The sequence below is a fragment of the Garra rufa genome, chromosome 1 (genome assembly GCF_049309525.1).
Source record: "Garra rufa chromosome 1, GarRuf1.0, whole genome shotgun sequence".
In the NCBI taxonomy this organism is placed as follows: domain Eukaryota; kingdom Metazoa; phylum Chordata; class Actinopteri; order Cypriniformes; family Cyprinidae; genus Garra; species Garra rufa.
This window is the reverse complement of record NC_133361.1, coordinates 493,225-516,642: the sequence shown is the minus strand read 5'-3', so window position 1 is coordinate 516,642 and position 23,418 is coordinate 493,225. Positions and strand designations below refer to the sequence as shown.

The 23,418-nt window shown below is 39.5% G+C and overlaps 1 pseudogene; it reads left to right on the top strand.

Moving 5' to 3' along the window:
* Positions 1 to 4,860: 4,860 nt before the first annotated feature.
* Positions 4,861 to 21,015, top strand: LOC141342949 (uncharacterized; annotated as a pseudogene).
* Positions 21,016 to 23,418: the final 2,403 nt, after the last annotated feature.

Sequence of the window (23,418 nt, the reverse complement as noted above, 5' to 3'; positions counted from 1 at the left end):
ACAAGAACATTCTCGCCTGAAAATCCTCTTAAAGGGGTCATCGGATGCCCCTTTTCCACAAGTTCATATGATTCTTTTGGGTCTTAATGAAAAGTCTCTAATATACTTTGGTTAAAAATTCTCAACAGTAGTGTAAAAAAACAGCCTTTTACCTTGTCAAAATCAGCTCTGCAAAATATCAGCTCATTTTACGCATGGCCCCTTTAAATGCAAATGAGCTCTGCTCGCCCCGCCCCTGTCGACTGAGGGATTATGAACTGTAATGTTTACTTTAAATGCATTTAGCCATGTTTATCGCCGAAACTTGCCAACAAGCATATTATTAAGAAAGGCCGTTTGCAAAGATGCATAAAAAGCCCTTATCCTCACTTCTGCTGTTGGTGAAGCTGCATCAGGAACAATTCGCACGAACATAGACACATATGTAGATCAGGATCGGCGCTTTCCTTTTAAAAAAGAAAGTAATGTTATCCTCTGTGTCTTCAGCAGCTCAGATGTCGGGAGTAAATGACGACTGCTATGTTCATGATTACATCCAACTACAGAACACCTCAATCGTTCAATTAGAGTCTTCCTCTGCACCTGAGTCACACAATGGAGATCGTATTGAGACTGACCGTTTTTTCAATACCAAGTACGCAAAGTTCGGACTTGCGTCCTTCGTAGTTCAGACTTGGAAGTTTGACTTGGGAGTACGAACTCCCGAGAACGTGAGGATGCAAGTCCTGTAATTCTGCAAATGGAACAGAAGTGTACTTGATAACGTCAGTCAGCTCGCCTTTTCTACGTGTATGTATTTACTATAAGACGAAATATAATATCAACCACCTCTGCCTCTTTTCGTTTTCATTTAAACATATTAATAGCTGCAAAAACGTAGTTCAGGGAATGTACAACATTAAAGTAAGAATGAAATATATCAAACAGCATTGTCTCTTTTCCGTTTCATTTAACGCTAAACATAACGACAAAAATGTGGTTCATGCAATGCGAAGTGATATCAAACACCACTGTCATTTTGTTTTCTTCAAAATATAAACCACAACTCTCTTTTCGTAATCATTTTAAAAATAATAAAACATATTAATATGTGATTAAAGCGATCAGAGTCGGACTGTTTGAGCTCGGTGAGGGCGGGGCTAAGGTAAGGCGCTCATGTCAATCAACTGTGTTTCGTCACAACCACAAGAAGCTGAGAATGACCTGATTTTAAAAAGGGGATATTACTTTTAAAGGTTAAAAAATACCACTAGTTGTATTTTTATCATTGTAGGGTGGTTGTGTACACGGGTATTAATGTTCAAACTACATGGAAAAGTTAGTTTTGCATCCAGTGACCCCTTTAAAACTACATTCTATGACATAAAATGACATTATTATTATTTTTTTTAATTATAGTGAACTTGAGCATCCACCATAAATCTTGCTGTGAGAAATGATGCAAGCAAAGTGATACAAACAGTGAACCGGTTAGACTTACCAATTACTCCACGTTTCACTCTGTTTAATTGCTTTCTTGTTATTAGTTTTCAGGAGACAAATATACAGTACATCTGAATGTACCTGTGATAGTGTTTTAGAGTTTTTTATTTTATTTTTATTATTATTTTTTTTTTAAATCCAGTTCTGGTAATGTCTGTCCCAGTAATCTTCTTTGTCTCATGATCCATTCTGTTTTTGTCAAAGTACATAAACTGACGGTCGTCCACCAGACCCACTGCAGCAAACTCATCATCGTCTCCAGACACGGAAATGTAGAAATATTTCAGAGAGTGTTTTCCTGTGAACAGAGATAAAAAAAACTACTGTATATCTTTATGATATAAGGATACAGGAATGTTATCATTTAAACCAGCATATGTTAAACACACACTAATTAATGATTTCAAACTAAATAGGATACTTTTATCTACCTCATTAAAGTCTATTATTGAAAGAGTAGCACAATAAAATCATTAAATGAGAAGTTCCCTTTGTTTACTAAAGATATTAGAATAAAAAAGGATATTGAAATAATACTGTGTAGCCAAAATGTTTGTTGTTTTTATTATTCTAGAAGATAATACATTTGAGAAGGGCAGAGAAATTCAGTTTGAGGATAATTCACTGTTAGAAACACAATCTTAATCCAGTTTATTTTGAATGTCTGTTTGATATGTTAAAACAACCCTCTTTACTTCTCAGAAGTTCTCCTTTTAACATCAGGTTTCATTTTAATTTTCCAAATAAAGTAAAACAGCAGAGTCAATAGACTGTGAGTGTTTTTATTTTTTTAAAGAAGCAATATAAAGACAAAGCAGGGTAAACTAAAACTGATATACCATGAGCTTTAGTCAAATAGACGCAATAAATTGTTAGCTATGTCTCTCTTCAGCCAATAATTGTTTTTTTTAATCCACATTTAGGCTGATTCACATGTCAATCCCTGTCGCTGTGAACATGAAGCATTTCCAAAAATGCTGAAAGAGCAATCCAATGAACTAGGGCTAGGACTAGGGCTGGTTTATTGGGTAATCCAATAAACAAACAAGAGATGAGTAGATAAAGACGAGATAAACCAGCCAAGGATATCAAGACATGAATGACTAGACTAGATAACAAGATTGAACTTTGACTCAAAAACTAGGAAATTGTCTCTGTACTGTAGCTAACACTAGGAGACTGATATACTCTATGAAATACTCAGCCTTCTGAGAAGAATCTGGGTGGGTGTTAAATAGTGAGTGTGATTGGCTACAGCTGTGTAATCAATGCAATGGATGCTGGGAAATGTAGTCCGGGGTGACACGCAGTTTGTGTGAAAGTCAATATAATGAAAGAGGGACATCTGGTGGTGAGCGGACCAGATTCGAGACAGTTTGATATAATATTTATATTTATCAAATGTAAAAGCCCTCTCACAACAAAAAGTGAACAATGTACAACAGTAGAACGCAGGAGAAGAAGATTCAGCACTCTTAAAAAAAAAGGAAAAAAAAAAAACATTAAAAGTTAGTTTATCTAAAGTTATTTTTGCTTATTAGTATGGTTGAATTGGATCATCAAAGGGTAGCAGCAAAGACATTGGTTAATAAAATGGGGTTAAATACATGAAGTATTTTTCTGCTATTTAATTATTGCAGGTTTGCCTCATTCTGAATTTGCATTTAAATTTTTTTAATTCATTTTGAAGAACACTGAATATTTTTTATTTTTTTTTATGCGAGTGAGATGAATAAATGCATGTTGACATTTGGTCTAGAACTACAGTAATATCATTTTCACACAGCAAACAACTGAAACTGGTTTGACAAGTTACTCATCAAGTTAAATTTGATTTCAACTTATTTCCTATTACAATTTTTATATTTACTTCACTCTTGTATTGTATTAATTGTACTTGTATTTATCGACTACTTTTGTCATTCCTTCTTCTAAAGTTGATATCTGACATCATCATTACTCTTCCGTCTGGACCTCACTGCATCAAAAATAAATCATTAATAATTCAATATAAAGTTAAATATTTAAAGCTATGTAGAATGTACTCTTATTAATGAATAATAGCTGACCCACAGAAACTGAACAGATGTGTGACTGTGAATAATCAGAGCAGTTCTACAGTCTCACCGCTAGAGGACAGTGTGCGGTCATCAGAAACAGCATTACATCTGATTTAAAACACACAACTAGAAATATGACATTTGGATTTTACTTACATTGCAAACAAACGGGTGATATAAAAATAAATAGAAAAACTGGTATGATAATTAATTGTGCTTTATGCTGTTTTCAGGTTTAATGCAAAGTATTTTTTAGAGTTATGATGAGATGAAGACTGGTATAAACACACTGCACTGATAAAGTGAGTTTTGTGCAGCTGTCAAACAAATATTGATAAGAAATACTGAGTTCAGAGAAAGTCCCTTCAGGTTCTCTTAGAGTAATTCAAAGACAGATCTTCATGACACATTCCCACAGGAACTGTAGCTTTAACTGCATTTGCTGCTGTTAACCACCAGAACGACAGAAACAGGTTTATCTACCTGTCTCACTGACTCCATACACACACACACACACACACATGTTGGGTTTACATGTTTTATGGGGACATTCCATAGGCGTAATGGTTTTTATACTGTACAAACCGTACTTTCTATCGCCCTACACCTACCCTACACCTAAACCTAGCCCTCACAGGAGATTGTGCACACTTTTACTTCATCAAAAAAACTCATTGTGCATGATTTATAAGCCTGTTTCGCCATGGGGACCTGAGAAATGTCCCCACAAGGTCAAAATCTACTGGTATTCCTATCCTTGTGGGGACATTTGGTCCCCATAACGTGATGAATACCAGGTACACACACACACACACACACACACACACACACACACACACACACACACACACACACACACACACACACACACACACACACACACACACACACACACACACACACACAGATTTCTTCCTGATCTTATGAAAGCAACAAGGAAATAAACACAAACATGAAGAAACCTACAGGTATCACATTTTCTTTTTAACACTTTATATGCAATTTAAAATTTAAATATCAGATACACTAAACATGAGTTTATTTTAATCATCAATGTCATTAATAAGTGTTTGTGCTGCAGGAACATCAGTTTCACTTTCATATCAAAGAACCGTATGAGAAATAAATCTGTGAGTAAAAGACGGTGTTCAGTGTTGAGATGCATGAATATTGGCTGATATCAAGTGTGTTTAGTTTATGGTCTTCTGGTAAATATGCTGAAAACACGTTTATCATGTAGAGACTGAAGTTACTCAACACACTTCTCTTAAACTTATTTCAGTCATTCAAGTAATTCAGTTCAGTTTGTTTTATGAAACTCAGTCATTTTTCTATCATATATGACAGTGTTATCAGTGTGTGTTTGTTCAATGGAATCAAACCTGTGATTCACAGCAGTTTTGCAGAAAGATCTTCATGATCTAGTTGAGATTCCCAGTTCAACCGACTGCAGTAAAACAGAAAACTGAACAACAAACTACAGGTAGAACAGTGATGGAGCTTCACATAGTCTGGATAAATGAACAGAGACTGTGTAATTGTCTGAAAATCAGGAAAATCTCTTACAGGATGGTGAACAGACGTCATGAGTCTGATGAAGAAGACTGAAGAAAGAGACGAGGAGAGAACAGAATATCAACATGTCAACCACCGATACCACTGGTGAGAATCACAGAAAACTTCAAATGAATTTACAATGAGTCTTAATTCTAATTTTAATTCTGTTCATTGCCTTAAATGTTAAAAGTGCTTCCATTAACATGCAGTGTAGATGTAGATAATCAATTATGGGTAGACAGAAATACTGGATTTTACATAACTTCATATTCAGTGAAAATGAGCAAAATACTTTTCATTCTTTTAGTGATTTGACAGAATCTCACTTTCATTCGATTAACTTTGTTGTTTATAAGAATCATACAAAGATCTTGATATCTGTTGGTGTGTGTTTCGGTGATGAAAGAGTCAAATATAATGTATGATGTCTGTTTCATACAGTGATTGTCGTTCACAATCCTCGCAGGAGAAAACAGAGCAAAAGCCCACCACCTTATAGTAAGTAGTTCATCCTCGTAGTTCATCTTTAAATAGATGAACAAATATTTGAAGTGATGAAGAATGTTTGGAAATTGTGAGCAGCTTATTAACCTTTAAAACTTAAATTTAATCTAAAATATGCCTCTTACTGGTGTACTTTATTTTATTTTTATTTCTGTTATGATAAAATGTTACATTTGTTTCAGTGAGTCTTCTGAGGATTGTTCTTCTGGGTTGGAGTGTGTCTGAAAACAGTCGTGTGGGAAACTTCATATTAGGACGATCAGCGTTTGACAGTGAAGCTCCTCCAGATGTTGTAGAGAGAGTCACAGGAAGACTGAAGGACAGACACGTGATCATCATCAACAGTCCTCATCTGCTCCAGACCAACATCTCAGTTCATCAGATCACACAGACAGTGAGAGAGTGTGTCCATCTGTCTGATCCAGGACCTCATGTGATCCTTCTGCTCCTCAAACATGAGCCGTGTTCAACAGAAGATCAAGAGTGTGTGGAGAAGGTGCTGCACTCTTTCTCTGAGCGCGTTTATCAACACACCATGGTGCTCAGTACACCAGAGACCAGTGTTGGGTGTAACACGTTACAAAGTAACGCGTTACTGTAATAATATTACTTTTTTCAGTAACTAGTAGTGTAAGGCATTACTCGTCTGAAAAAAGTAATATTATTACAGTTTTCCCAAGCTAGTTACTTGCGTTACATTTGCCAGTAGTACCTTCATCACACACAAGGCACACGACACAGAGAACAGAAGGGAAGGGGAGGGGGGCGCGAATGGAACAGTGATTGGTCTGGGTTTGGCACGAGGTATCATTAAATTACCATCACCGATTGGTCGACACCCGGCAGCCAGCAGCAGAGCGGCACTTGCAAATAGAGACCTGCAAACCCTCGGGACCCAACGCAACAGAGTGCGGCGCGGGACAAAACTTGATGGACAAGTGCGTGTGCTGGTGCGGGCGGGTAGAGACTCGTGTGTGTGTGTGCGGGATGCGGGAAATTAAAATGATTCGCGGGACTTCCGCAATATAGAAATATCTAAACATAAAATATCTAAAAAACAAAAAAATGTTATTCATCTATTGCACAAAAGCAGCAAGAACAACATATATGATTAGTAAGCGCAAGAATAGGAGTTTCGATTTAAAATCGAATGTTTTAATATGTAGCCATCTGCTGATTTATCGAATGCATCGCCAATCAATGGTGTTTAAGATAGAATTCACTCACTGCTCAAAAGTTTTGAACAGTGCTGAATATTGCGTGCTTACGAATCACAACACACAAAGTGTAGACATTTATGAAAGATGAATTGTGCATAATATCCATTGTGTTATAAGAGCTTTATGAGATCGCGTATGCACTGAGATGTCAGCTTTAAAGGAGCTTTGTTTGTTTGCATTCTGCCGTGGATGCACGCAGTAGGTCATGTTTGCTTTTTTGTTAAGAATAACAGTGGTTTGTGTAAGAAAAAAGTAACTAGTAATATAACTAGTAATATAACTAGTTACTTTCTCCAGGGAGTAATAAAGTAAAGTAAGGGATTACTATTTTTGAGAGTAATATGTAATATGTAATATATTACTTTTTTGAGTAACTAACCCCAACACTGCCAGAGACCAATGAAACCAATCACATCCTGCAGAAAATCATCCAGAAATGTGAGAACAGACACTTCAGTCTTCAGAGGAGCAGCTCTCCTGATGATCTTCTGCAGATATTTGAGGACATTGAGAAGATAAATGAAGGACGACACCTGGATTGTGTTTCACAGTATTTCACAATGAAGAAACAGGACACAGAAAGACGTGAGTGTTTGATATTAAATAGTTTCTAATAATAAATGAACATGTTTTAATCATCTTCTACTTACAGTTTCAGAGAGTGTGAAGCTGAATCTGGTCGTGTGCGGGAGTGACAGGACATTAAAGTCCTCCATATCAGAGCAGATCCTGCAGCAGACAGAGAGAAGATCAGATGAGGAGCTTCATGGACGTCAGATCAATCTGGTGGAGCTTCCAGCTCTGATTCGGCTCTCAGAGGAGGAAGTGATGCGTCAGGCTCTCCGCTGTGTGTCTCTCTGTCATCCTGGAGTTCATGTTTTCCTCATCATTATTCCTGACGCTCCACTCAATAATGAAGACATGATTTAATTCCAGACATGATATTTAACACTAATGCATTCCTCTTTTACAGCTTCATCAGAGACTGAAGATGAACTGAGGATTGTTCTGCTGGGAAAAACTGGAGTTGGGAAAAGTGCAACTGGAAACACAATCTTAGGAAGAGAACCGTTTTCAGCAGAAGAATCTTTTGAATCAGTGACTAAAGAAAGTCAGAGAGAATCATCTGAAATCAATGGTCGACGTGTTACTGTGATCGACACTCCAGGACTGTTCGATACTGAACTCACTAATGAGGAGATCCAGAGAGAAATCACCAACTGTATCTCCATGATCCTGCCAGGACCACATGTGTTTCTCCTCCTGATTCCACTGGGACGATTCACTAAAGAGGACGAAACATCAGTGAAGATCATCCAAGAGACGTTTGGTGAAAACTCATTAATGTACACCATGGTGCTCTTCACCAGAGGAGACTCTCTGAAGAAGAAAACCATTGATCAGTGTTTGGGAAAACCTGGATCTATGATCAGAAACCTGATTGAAGTGTGTGGAAATAGATTCCATGTGTTCAATAATAATGAGACTGGAGACCGAACACAGGTGACTGATCTACTGGAGAAGATTGACAACATGGTGAAAGCAAACGGAGACAGTTTCTACTCATGTAAGATGTTCAGAAAGATGGAGAGAGAAAAACAAGAACAACAGATGAAGATCCTGATGGACAGAGTCAGAGAAAGAGAAGAAGAGATGAAGAAACTGAAAGAGAGAATGAAGATGATGATGGAGGAAGAACGACAGAATCAGGACAAGGAGAGAAAGAGAAGAGAAGAGGAACTGAAAAGTGAAATAAGAGAACAAGAGAAACATCAGAGAGAGACACGAGACGAGATGAGACGAGAACGAGAGACATTTAGACATGAAATAGAGGAAATGAGGAAAGAAAAAGAAAAAATACAAACAGAAAATAAAAATCTTAAAACTGAATATGAGACAGAAATAGACAGACTGAAGAACAGAATAGATAATGAAATGAAGAAAAGAGAAGAGGAATATAAAACACTAATGAAAGAGAAAGAAAGAGAGATGAACAAAGAACGAGAGGAATGGGAGAAACAGAAACTAGAGGAAAAGATGAGAAGAGAAGAAGAGGATAAGAAAATAAGAGAGAAAGAACAGAGAGAATGTGATGAATTTAATCAGAGACTGAAAGAAGAGAGAGAGAGAATGGAAAGAGAGAAAGAAGATCTTCAATCTAAACATGAAGAAGAAGAAAACAAGATGAAGATCCTGATTGAGAAAATGAACAGAGAAAGAGAAGAACTGATGAAGAAACATGAAGAAGAGAAAGAGAAAATGAAGATGATGATGGAGGAAGAACGTCAGATTCAGGACAAAGAGAGAAAGAGAAGAGAAGAGGAACTCAGAGTGAGAGAAGAACGATATAAAAGAGAAATGAAGGAACAGGAGAAGCAGATGAGAGATGAGATGAAGCGAGTAAAAGAGTTTAAAAATGAAATAAAGGAGTTGAGGAAAGAAATAGAGACTGCAAAGAAAGAAAAAGAACATATTCAGATTAGATACAGTACAGAAACAGACAAACTGATGAACAGAATAGACAATGAAAGACAGTGTCATGACAAAGAGAGACAAAAAAGAGAAGAAGAAGAGGAGAAAAGGAGAGAGAAAGACATACAGATTCAGAGATTGAAGAGTGAAATGGAGGGAATAATTAGAGAGAAAGAGAAAATAGAAAGAGAGAGACGAGAACAACTAGAGGATTTAGAGAAGAGACTGAAAGAAGAAAGAAACATGGGAGAAGATCAACAGAAGACTCTTGAAGACAAACTGAAACTCCTTGAAGAACAGCATGAAGATGAACTGAAGAGAAGACGAGTGGAGTGGAGAGAGGACTATGAGAGAGAGGAAGAGGAGGTGAAGAGGAAGATCTGCTCTCAAACTGATCATTCACTGCAGGTGAGTCTTTGAGACTTTTGGTCTTCCATGTTTGTTCTGAGAGGAGTCATAATAATTATATACAGTAATATCCCACAGAAACTCAGACAATTAATCAATCAAAGTTATTTTTACTGAATGATGTGTTGTTTTAACTCCAAAAGGTCACCGCTCACAGAAGACTGAAGACTGAATACGGTAAGTGGTCTTGATTGAAACAAATAAATGTAGTTTAACTCTGCAGACACCAGTTGAAAAGCATTTCAGTGTAGTGATGCAAATTTGGTGAAGATATGCATGGCACAGTAAGCACTGGCTAATAGTGGTCCACAATGACAAATATTTCCCAAACAATTAATAACAATTTGGGTCACTTTTGGCAAATATATGGCATAATCAGCATTGGATAATCCACATTTGGCAAATATGCCCTATATATTATAAAAGATGTGAGGGCCACTTGTGGTTTAGATGTAGTACTTGACACTGGCTAATTGAAATGGAAGTTTGAAATTGTAAATATGGCCTAATAGAATTTGGCTTCTTTTAATGGGATGCAACACAGTTAACTGATGCAGGCTGATCTGGATATGAGTCTTAAGAAGGCTACATATGCAGCTATTCATGGGTACCAAAGACGTCACTTCCGCTATGCTCGCCGCCATATTTGTGTCCGATATGACAACAGACACAGCGCATCTAAATGAGATTTAATAATAAATTGAAATAATAAATTACTTTTTACTACTACTTCCCACACTGTGTATTTGACTGGATTGTATGTTTAGGTATGTATGTTTTATGTTTACACAAAAAGTGTAAATTATTGTGAACGTAGTTGTGACGGTAGAATGAAGGAGGAAGCAAATGCAGTGAAATACAGTTTATTAGAAATTAAGGTGAGTATACAACAAGGCTCTGGTGATGAAATCTCTCGGCTGGGGTGGAGCAGGGGCAAGATGGCTGGAGGTGCGGTGGCGTGAGTCCCGTGGTGATGAATCCTGATGAAGTTCAGTGCAAACACGACGAAAATCCAGACACGAAATAATCCACATGAAGACCAAGACACACGAAGACAGAACCAGCACGACCACAACATCCAGACGAACTATTGGACGGGGAAAGAGAGAATGAGGTGAGTATATATAGGCTGATGATGATGAGAGACACCTGCGCCGGACTGATTGGCAGCTCAGCTGAGCGAGCAGACAATCACATGACAAACCACAGATCACGGGACATGAGAACACGGCAGATACGTGAACCGTGACAGTACCCCTCCTCCTAGGAACGTCCCACGACGTTCCCAGACCCTCTTACCTGTTGATTGTAATCATCAATAAGGGAGTGATCCAGTATGTCTCTGGCAGGTACCCAACTTCTCTCCTCCGGACCGTAACCTTCCCAGTCCACCAAGTACTGGTATCCGCGTCCCCTCCGCCTAGAGTCCAGAATACGATTTACCGAATAAGTTGGTTCCCCGTCTACGAGTCGCGGCGGTGGAGGAACCGGGGTGGGCGGATTAATACGTGCAAAAAACACGGGTTTAATTTTGGAAACATGGAAGACGGGATGAATCCTCCTGTATACTGGAGGAAGTTTAAGGCGGACTGCCACCGGACTAATGATCTTGGTGACAGGAAATGGGCCAATGAATTTAGGAGCAAGTTTATTAGATACGGATCGGAGTGGAATGTTCTTAGTAGAAAGCCACACTTTGGAACCGACGACATATACGGGAGGCCTCGACCGGTGGCGATCAGCCTTGGCCTTGGTGCGCGCTCCCACCTGGAGTAGAGTCTCACGGGCTCTAGTCCAGGTGCGATGACACCTCTGGACGAAGGCGTGGGCAGAGGGGACCGCGACTTCGGATTCCAGACTGGGAAAATTAGGTGGCTGGTACCCTAAACTACATTCAAATGGTGATAGGCCCGTGGATGATACTGGTAATGAATTGTGGGCATACTCCACCATTGAGAGTTGTTGGCTCCAGGAGGAAGGATTCTTGGTGACCATGCATCGCAGCGCCCTTTCCAAGTCTTGGTTGGCTCTCTCAGTTTGCCCATTGCTCTGAGGGTGGAAACCTGAAGAAAGACTAACAGTTGCCCCCAATAATTTACAAAATTCTCTCCAAAATTTGGACACAAATTGGGGACCTCTGTCGGAGACCACGTCTGTCGGGAGGCCATGTAACCGAAAGACGTGGTCAACGACAACCACCGCCGTCTCCTTGGCTGAGGGTAATTTGGGCAAGGGAATAAAATGGACCGCCTTCGAGAACCGGTCCACCACGGTCAAAACTACCGTGTTGCCCTGGGAGGGCGGGAGGGCGGTGACAAAATCTAGCGCGATGTGGGACCAGGGTCTCGAAGGGATCGGCAGCGGTTGAAGGAGCCCATCAGGGGGTCTGTTAGACGTCTTGCCAGTGGCACAGACTGAGCAAGCCAAAACAAAACTGCGAACGTCACGAGCCATACGAGGCCACCAGAATCGTTGCTTGACCAAATGTATAGTTCGATTAACCCCTGGATGACAGGCTATATTAGAAGAATGTCCCCATTGTATAACCTCGGACCGTAATCCCTCTGGCACAAATAAGCGGTTCAGTGGACAAGCGGTCGGAGGCGTTACCCCATCTAAGGCTCTTTTAACCTTCGTTTCGACCTCCCATGTGAGAGTTGAAACGATAAGCGTCTCTGGAAAAATACTCTCGGGAGTGGACGGGCGATCGGAGTAGTCAAAAATACGCGACAAAGAATCGGGTTTAACATTTTTGGAACCCGGGCGGTACGAAAGAGTAAAATCAAAACGTCCGAAAAAAAGTGCCCACCGAGCCTGCCTAGAGTTCAATCTTTTAGCAGTCTTAATATATTCGAGGTTCTTGTGATCGGTCCATACTATGAAAGGTACCCCCGACCCCTCTAACCAATGACGCCATTCTTCCAATGCTAACTTGACTGCCAACAACTCTCGATTACCAATATCATAATTTGATTCCGCAGGTGACAGACGATGTGAATAAAACGCGCAGGGATGCATCTTGTCGTCCGTGGCCGAACGTTGTGACAACACCGCACCTACCCCCACCTCTGATGCGTCAACCTCCACCACGAACTGACGTGAAGGATCAGGGGTGACGAGAATGGGAGCCGAAACAAAGCGGCTCTTGAGTTTGGTGAACGCGGCCTCGGCTGCGTCCGACCACCTGAACGTCGTTCTGGGGGAGGTTAAGGCGGTCAGAGGTGAGGCTAGTTGGCTGTAATTACGAACAAAGCGCCGGTAAAAATTGGCAAACCCCAGAAACCTCTGTAGGGCCTTACGGGAATCTGGAGTTGGCCAATCCACCACAGCCTTAACTTTTTCCGGGTCCACACGAACTCCCTCGGCCGACAAGATGTACCCTAGAAAAGGAACAGACTGTGCATGAAAAACGCATTTCTCCGCCTTGACAAAAAGCCCATTCTCTAGCAGCCTCTGAAGCACTCGTCTGACGTGCTGCACATGTTCCTGGAGAGATGAAGAAAAAATCAATATGTCGTCCAGGTAGACATATATGAACTGATCGACCATGTCTCGTAGCACGTCATTAACGAGTGCTTGAAAGACCCCTGGGGAGTTGGACAAGCCGAAGGGCATGACCAAGTATTCAAAGTGCCCCCTGGGGGTATTAAAGGCGGTCTTCCATTCATCTCCCCTCCTGATGCGAACCAAATGATATGCGTTTCTTAAGTCCAATTTAGTGAAGACTGATGCTCCCTGCAACCTCTCGAAAGCTGAAGATATCAACGGCAAAGGATAAGTATTCTTTACCGTGATATTATTCAGCCCCCGGTAATCAATGCAAGGTCGCAGAGATCCATCTTTCTTCCCCACAAAAAAGAACCCCGCCCCCGCTGGAGAAGAGGAGGGTCGAATGAACCCGGCTGCTAGAGAATCAGAAATGTATTTCTCCATAGCCTCTCTCTCAGGAACTGAGAGCGAATATAACTTGCCCTTGGGCGGAGACGTACCTGGCAATAACTCTATCGCACAGTCATAGGGACGATGAGGAGGGAGAGAGGCAGCCCGAGACTTACTGAACACTTCCTTCAGGTCGAGGTACTCTACGGGCACGTTACACATATCCACCGCCTTCTCCTGAAACATAGAAACAGAGACAGATGGACAAGCAGACACAAGACAAGACTCATGACACTTATTGCTCCACTCAGACACCGACTTGAGCTGCCAATCAATCCGGGGGTTGTGTTTAACGAGCCAGGGGTGCCCCAAGTCGATGGGTGCGTTGGGAGAGTCCAGGATGTAAAGTGAAACACTCTCACTGTGATTGCCAGACACAGTGAGAGTGACGGGTTCGGTGATGTGGGTGATCCTGGGTAATGTTTGACCGTTGAGAGCGAAGACTGCGACAGAATTGGAGAGAGGAACAAGGGGAACATGATTATGAATGGCAAAACTATAGTCCATGAAGTTACCTTCAGCCCCAGAGTCCAGAAGTGCAGTGCAGTGATGATCGTGCTTCTGCCATCTTAACCTAATCGGGAGGAGCGTGGAGGTCGAGCTGGATGAGGTCTTTTTAGCAGAGATCCCACCCGACAGTAGCCTCAGATTTACTGCCGAGCTGGCCCTTTTACCGGGCAGCTGAATGCGAAATGGCCGGGCGCCCCACAGTACAAACACAGTCCCTGGGATCTCCGCCTCTCCTTCTCCTCCCGAGAAAGCCGAGTTCGACCCACCTGCATGGGCTCGTGATCGTCGTTGTGGCTGATCGCGTCGTGGCCGCTGGCTCGAGGTTGATTTCCCTCCCCAGGGGGAAGCCGAGCGGGTAATCCCCGCCGCTCGGCTCGGGAGAGACGAGAGTCTACCCGCAAAGCAAGCTCGATGAGTCCGTTGAGATCGGCGGGTAGATCCAGGGCATAGATTTCACGTTGGACGCGATCAGCCAACCCATGCAGGAACCTATCCCACTGCGCCTCCTCGTTCCATTGACACTCTGCTGCTAAGGTGCGGAATTCTATAGAATAGTCGGAGACGGATCTCTCTCCCTGACGGAGATCCATCAAAGTCCGCGCGGCCTCCCTTCCTGAAGCCGCGCGATCGAACACCCTCTTCATTTCACTCGAGAGTGTCTGGAACGAGGCACAGCAAGGATCTTGATTCTCCCACACCGCCGTGCCCCAAAGTGCCGCCCTCCTCGTCAATAGGGTGAGTACAAATGCCACCTTGCTTTCCTCACTCAAAAAGGTGCGCGGTTGGAGAGCGAAATGCATGGAACATTTGGTGAGGAAAGCTCTGCAGAAATTTGACTCACCACTATAGGCCTCCGGCGGGGGAAGGCGGGGCTCCAGATGTTGGCTAGCCGCAGATGGTCCTGGCGATGCGAAAGGGGCGGGCGGCGTGGGTGGTGTGACTGACGCAGCGGTAGGTTGCAGTTGTTGCATGCGCTGGGTCAACTCGGACACCTGCCCCACCAAAACTCGGATCGCTTGACCGGAGTCACTCGAGCTTTTTTCCTGTTTCTCCAGCCGAGAGATGCACTCCTGTAGATAGTGCTCCATGGTGGGTTGTGAAGTGCCTGCTGCTTCCATTGTTGGTCCAATAGTTCTGTGACGGTAGAATGAAGGAGGAAGCAAATGCAGTGAAATACAGTTTATTAGAAATTAAGGTGAGTATACAACAAGGCTCTGGTGATGAAATCTCTCGGCTGGGGTGGAGCAGGGACAAGATGGCTGGAGGTGCGGTGGCGTGAGTCCCGTGGTGATGAATCCTGATGAAGTTCAGTGCAAACACGACGAAAATCCAGACACGAAATAATCCACATGAAGACCAAGACACACGAAGACAGAACCAGCACGACCACAACATCCAGACGAACTATTGGACGGGGAAAGAGAGAATGAGGTGAGTATATATAGGCTGATGATGATGAGAGACACCTGCGCCGGACTGATTGGCAGCTCAGCTGAGCGAGCAGACAATCACATGACAAACCACAGATCACGGGACATGAGAACACGGCAGATACGTGAACCGTGACAGTAGTCGCTCGTTGAAGGCTTTAAGACCTTGAAGAATCCTGGTCACTACTTCACAGGGAACGGGACTCGCGCTGACAGCACTAATTCCCTCAGTCCGCGCTTAGATTTCGGCAAATTCGTTTTGGCGAATGCAAAAAAAAATGTGCTTATTGAGCATAAGCCCAACATCCAGCAAGCCAAGAAAACATAAAATATACCTGAGGGAAGACGTCTTTCACGTCTTGTGTATTCCTTAACCTGGATCTCATTGTTGAAGCACAAATTCAAGCACCAAAAGCAAGAGATTTCTTTATTTAAAATATGCATTTGTATTCATTCAAGCTATATGGCTGCAATAACATTTTAGTTTAGTTTATTACACCACTTGTGCAGCCAGTCACAATTCACAATGGTACCATTTACTCGGGACGATGGTTTGTGTGTAACTTGTGCCATTTTTGTATGACAAATAATTTTTAGAGTAATTGTACCTAAATAGTTTCAGCAAAACAAATTATTTTTGAGAACCTTTTTACATGTATATACTTTACTGCAGGCGTTGCAATGACGAACGCTATGTAGTACAATAGTTTAGCATTTATTATTTAATTTTCATAAATCACTAAACACTGCATAATCTAAAACATAATCTTGCTCTTAAGCCAAATACACACTGAAACAAATAATGTATGGCATCTGGATGTACTGTAAGTCACTATTCTCTGTATTAGCACAGTTTTGAACTTGCTGTTCGATTGCTTTCTTGTTTACTAAATCTTTGGACTCACGAGTTGATCGGTTCAAAATTATGTAATCGCAAAAAAATGCTTCTTTTCATTTTAAGGCATTATTTTGGTTATAATGTACTGATTCACAATCTTATTCAATAATTAATTATTATTCCACTACTCTTGTTGTGCCGAAAAAAACACCCTTGCTGTGAAAAGCACCTGCGTGAATGACACCGGTACGCTAAAGGCTATACTGTATGCATACCGACCCACTTCAAGCACTGCTGAGATCGAATAAAACTGTAGTTAGGTTTTTTTCTGATGATTGTTGTTACAGCTAACAGAATAAAAGATCCCGGGCATATTGTATCCTTGTTCTGAACACTCTGGGAGTTTTGTTGATCTTCCTCTGGTAGTTGTGGCTGCTGTGACCATAGACTGAAATAGGTAGCGCGGACACAAAAATGGCGGCGATAAAGCACAGTGACGTCACATGGTCCCTATGAATAGATTTTTTTTGAATCATGCTTTTAAATGCCAGTTGTTTATGTGTACTGTGCAACATTAAACAGAAGTGCACTATAATGATGCATGGTAATAAATAAAGAAGTTTATTATTTATAACCAAAACATAGATGGAGTTGATCAACACCCAAAGCTCATCATGGGTCAACATTTTATTCCATAACCTTACACAGTTTTAAATAGCTATGGTTTTGATGTTGTTTTATGTCTGACCATTGTGTTAGATTACAAGTTTTTTGGAAATTCTCTTCAGAAGATGTGTAGCGCCACTAGCGTATAACAATGATGACACAGATTCTCAAGTAGAGCTCAAATATATTTAGACTTTTTCTAAGTATAAGTCAAGTATACTTAAATGTCATTTTAAATATATTTCTGAGAAGTAGATAGAAAGTATACTTTCCTATTTTTAGTTTAAAAAGAAGTATACAAATAGCAAACTGGAATAAACTTTTTTATAAGGGTAGTTTTAAATGCTACCCTTTACAGCGTTGATAGCGTTTCTGACAGATAATGTTATTATATTTTTATTATTGTTTATTTGTTTATTTGTTTGATTATTTTGCTATTACCGAATGTTGTATCCTCTCAGCAGCAATCACTTGTCCATGGCCTATAATAATTAATAATTTGCAAATAAGATAAGATAAAGATCTTGCTGACCCTAAACTGCAACTTCCAACTTTATTAACTTTCTAAAGTGTCAAATGAAAAAGAAAAAAAAGACCAAAAACACTTATAATAGCTGGATCTGGCCTGACGGAAATGTGGGGAAGACCAGGATTAGAATAAAATCAACTGTGACCCACATTAGAGCTAGTTTTGGTTTAATTGTTTGGCTTACATGCTCAATGAGGACTTGAGGCCCAAATCTGGCAAACAGGACCAGACTGCCCAAATGCCATAATTCCTCACAGTATGTGGGCCGGAGCAAAGTGTTGGATCTGGGACAGAATTAAAATCAGATCCAGTTACTATAAGTGTTTTTGGACTTGTCTTTTCCACTTAAAGGTTCCATATTGTACACATTTCTGGAGGTTTATTTTAGTTGTTGATGTCCTTAAGAATATATAGTTGCGGTATAAGTGCCAAAATCCATCTCAATATATTTTTACAGCTCTTTTTTTAGGAGCTCTGTCAAAAACAGGTCGATTTTGGCCCATCTAATTAATATTCATGAGCCTCTCTTCTGATTGGCCTGTTGTTTTCTGAGTGACGCACAACCAGGCCAATCACAGGTAACTACGGTCATGTAAGCTGTAAGCGTAAGCGAGCTCAGAGCAATAGAGAGAGCTGATATTAATGTTTTTTCTTTTTCAAACACCGAATGCAGTAAGCTACATAACTGTTGCTTTAGTAAAGCCCCTTTCACAATGCGCGCTGATTCTGGAAAATTACGGAACGAGCGCTGTGTGAACAAAAGCCAGAACCATAAAGGCAGTGTTGTAGTAATGATGCACGTTATCATGCGACTCTTCACAACAAAAAATACGTGCAAAGTGGAATGAAAAAAGCCAGGAAATTTTGATTTTGACAATATGGGACCTTTAATTTGACACTTTAAGTTCATCAAGTGGGAAGTTGCAGTATAAGGTCAGCGATATCTGATCTAATATTTGCAAAGATTTAAAATAATTTTGGTTTATTATTATTATTATTATTATTATTATTTCAGTTTCATTTGTTTTTGTAGCAATATCTGGCAACACTGCATTGCCGGCACTTAAACTAATCAAAAAGCTCATGCAGATTTGGTAAGGCAAATGCAAAAAATATCATGATATTATCTATCAGAGACATTATCCACATTGTTAAAAACAGTAGCATTTAACACTTCTAGAACAAGTAGGTTACAGAATGAAATGAAAAACTAATTAACTGAGTATACTAGTAGTAGTAAATTTCCACAGTCATGCTAAAAACATTCATAAGAGCACTAGAGAAGTTATCAGCTATATAGCAATCGTTATCAATGAAAAATGTAACAGTAATGTTCTGCTGCATTATTAATAAACAACTGATAATAATAAAATAATCCACCCCTTTAGTAAAATATTATTTTGATGCAATACATATGGTATAATTAAACAGTGTTCATTATATACATGTCTGTATCTTTAAAGTGTTTATTGTATATAATGAGTTGTATTTGTAGAGGTTATTATAGCACAGTTCTTATCCCCACACTGGACCTCACAATTATTAAAGGCACAGAATTAAGCTTCTTGAAAAAAGAGCAGACGTACGGCACCAAATGCCTTAGGAATAACAACAAGCAAACAGAGATACAGAACATTGTGATATTCATAGGCCATTTCAGAGCCAAGTGTATGCATTAAAAATCACAGCTGTATTAATTTTGTTTCTGTGATTGCAGGTCAGGGCTTAAATGTTGCACATAATATAAAGAAGAACTGGAGTGAAAAAATAGAAGACGGAAGCAATGAAAACCTACCCAAGTTTAAACTCAGTCTGGATGAAACATGGCGGAACAGGGATGGATTCTGCAGAAGAAGCACGTTTGGGAAAAACATCACAAAAGAGAACAAGAACATTATGATGATCGGAGCCACAGGTGCAGGAAAAACCACTCTAATTAACTTCATGATCAACTACATTCTGGGAGTGAAATGGGAAGATGACTTCAGGTTTGTGCTAATAGATGAAGGGAAGCAGAAATCTCAGGTTCAAAGTCAGACATCAGAGATCACAGCATATCAAATTAATCACATGGATGGTTTCCGGGTCCCATATTCTCTGACTATTGTGGACACACCAGGATTTGGTGACACCAGAGGAATTTCACATGACCAGAAAATCACAAAGCAGATTCAAGAGTTATTTTCTGTCCATGGAGGGATCGACTGCATTGATGCTGTGTGTTTTGTAGTCCAGGCTTCACTCTCCTGTCTAACACACACACACACACAGAAATACGTCTTTGACTTCATTCTTTCCATATTTGGGAAGGACATTGCTCCAAACATCCTCATGATGGTCACCTTTGCAGATTTGAAAACACCTCCTGTTCTTGAGGCCATCAAAGTCTCTGAGGTGCCCTGTTCTACCAATGAGTCTGGAGATCCACTTCACTTCAAGTTCAACAACTCTGCACTGTTTGTTACCAATAATACATCTGCAGATGATGAGGAGGACTGTGAAAACTTTGACCAAATGTTCTGGAAGTTGGGTTTTTCCAGCATGAAGAAGTTCTTTACCTCCCTTAACATGATGAAAACCCAGAGCTTGTCTCTCACACAGGAGTTGTTAAAAGAGCGGCAGCAGCTAGAAGTGTATGTGCAGGATCTCCAGCCTCAAATCAATGCTGGTCTGAGAAAACTGGAGGAAATCAAGAAGATCTGCTTTGGAGCAGCACAAGGCTGAAATGGATGCAAACAAGGATTATGAATATGAATTAGAAATAACTGTCCCAAAACAGATTGAAAACAACACTGGCTACTACTTAACCAACTGCCAAATATGTCACTTCACATGTTATGACAGATGTCCTTATGGAAATGACAGTGATAAATATAAGTGCTGTGTTTTTAAAGATGGAAAGTGTACGGTCTGTCCTGGAAAGTGTGCCTGGAATGTGCACTTCAATCAGAAATACAAATGGGATTATGTCAAAGAAAAGAGAAAGGAAACTTATCAGGATTTAAAAAAACGTTATGAGGCTGCACATGGACAGGTCATGTCAAAAGAAAAGATCTCAGAAGAGCTTGAAAATGAGTTTGAGGTTGTCCAGTACATTGTGGCCAGACTAATAGAGAGATCTCAAAAGTGTTTGGAGCGGCTGCAGGAAATTGCCCTCAAACCCAATCCTCTGTCCACCCCTGACTACATTGATCTGATGATTGAGTCTGAGAAACAAGAGGCTAAGCCTGGATTTCAAGATCGCATTCAGTCTTTAATGGAAGTCAGGAAGAAGGCAGAAATCATCAGTAAGGTTTCCACAGGAGAAGTGCTTCCAGATGATTGGACATATTACAGACCTGAAAGAAGAAGAAGAATACAACCAATCCTTGATCCAAATAAAGGGTGTCCTGTTCAATAATATGAAACTCGACAAAAAATAAATTAGGAAATGAAAATGAATACAAAGCAATACAATGCTAATTTTTATTAAATCCTGAACACTCTAATCAATTCCAAAATTTATACTAAAAATATGTGATTTTAATCCAGATTCAAGGCATTTATGGGGAAGATTTAATGTGCATCGCAAGGACCATTGACCCCCTTTTTAAAATCTAGTTTTAGAAACATGAAGAATAATCAAACTCCAAAAGTTTATATTTATTGTATTTTAGTCCTTTTCTTCTTTTTCTTTCTTTCTTTTATTTTTTTGTTTGAATATATTTTGATAAATGGATTGCTTCAGAATAATTTGGTTTGGAAACCTGGATCAAGGAAGACACATTGGTGGAGGAAAAAAGAGCAGCAGAGAGATGGAGGACTAGAACTCAGTTTTGAACATCAATCCATCTATTCCATATATTTTCCAAAGCACTTGTCCTATGTATAGGGTCATGAGGAGGTTGGAGACCCCCTGGACATATGGCCAATCCATCACACACATTTATATTCACACTCACTTACGGATTGTGGAGAAACTCAGAGGAAACCAACATCAACACAGAGAGAACATACACACTCCCTCATTATTCTAGACTGATGATGTTATATATATATATATTGCTTCAGAATGTTTCATTTGATTAAATATATATTTTTCTCAACTTTTTATACTTATTTTCATTTTTTTTTTTTTTTTTTTTCACAAGTAAATTTTGTAACTGTTGATGGGTTTTTGTTATATAAAGGTATATAAAGAAATAGGGTGAAAATGCTGCTTTTCTCATTCATTCTTTGTGCTCTAATACAGTAAAATAAAATGATGTTATTCTTATCCAGTAGGTAAAAACTTATATGACAAATCATTCAATCGCAAGATAAAAAGTTAATTATGTAATGCTCCCTGTTTTTTTTTTTTTTTTTTTTAAATCAGGATGTTATGAATGAAATTTATGTTTTTTTTTTTAATGAGAATTGTTGTGTTGTGGAGAAATAAGCTTATTTTGTTGGTCTGAGTGAGTTTTGGAGGTGACATCAGCAGCAATTGAAAAACAAAAATGTAATTTTCAGTTTTATTTTTCAGATGTAAATGGTGTAATTGTTGATGGGTTTTGTTTTTTTGGTATGCAAAAATACAGGGTGGAAATGTTGTTGTTGTTTTTTTATTTATTCTTTGAGCTGTAATACAGTCAGTAAAATGAAAAGATGTTATTCCTATCCTACAATTAAATACTTATATAACAAATCATTCAAACTTCAAAGATAAACGTGTTTGTAATGCTCCACATTGATAGTGCTTTTAGATCAGTGAGTTATGAATGAAATGTAGGTTTTCTGAGAATTGATTAAGAATTGTTGCCAGTGTTGTGGTGAAACAAGCTTATTTTGAGACCTGTATGAAGTGTTTTGTTGGTCTGAGTGAGTTTTGGAGGTTAATTCAACTGTTTGGCCAAAGAAAAGCGTTTGGTAATGCAGTCTGTCTGAACGGTTTTGAAAATGTGTTGTCAATATTGAACATTTGTAAGTATTGCTTTTGTAGCCTTCACAATAGACTAACAATCTGTCAAATGATCCTTGTTGCCTACTTCCATTTTTAGGAATATGGATTTCACTATTCATCCACGGCTGTGACTGAGTTTGTGATTCAATGTATTTTAAGGGTGCAATCTCATCTCAAATGTGCAACATTTCTCAAACAGAATTAAAATAATTAAAATAGCCATCAATTCTAAGGTCTGGAGAGGAAACCTCTAAATCATGACAGAATTATGTGGTGGAACAATTACTGATGGAGAATGAGTTCATTTAAATGTTAAGGCACTGTACTTAATTACAGCTTTTTTAACTGCAATGTATGATTTATCTGTAATATATCTATATATAATCTTATCTATAACTATAACTATCAGCTATAACTTTTGATTTTGTTGTAAAATGTTCTGCATGCATTTGTGGCACTTCAACATGTTTCAAAGTGCAAGTTTTTGAAAACAATAGCACTATCGTCTCCATGTAATCATATTTATACATATATATATATATATATATATATATATATATATATATATGTAGGCCTATAGTGGATGTCAAGTTTGAACATCCAAAATGCAGTTTAAATGCAGCTTCAAAGGACTCCCAGCCGAGGAAGAAGAGTCTTATCTAGCGAAATGATCTGTCATTTTCAAAACAAATTGACTCATTAAATCATTAGCACATTTTAACTATAAACATAAACTAAGAACATTCTCCCCTTAAAATCCTCTTCAAACTACATTCTAGTGAAGTGAACTTGAGCATCCACCATAAATCTTGCTGTGAGAAATGATGCAAGCAAAGTGATAGAAACAGTGAACCAGTTAGAGTTACGATATCAGTCTAATAT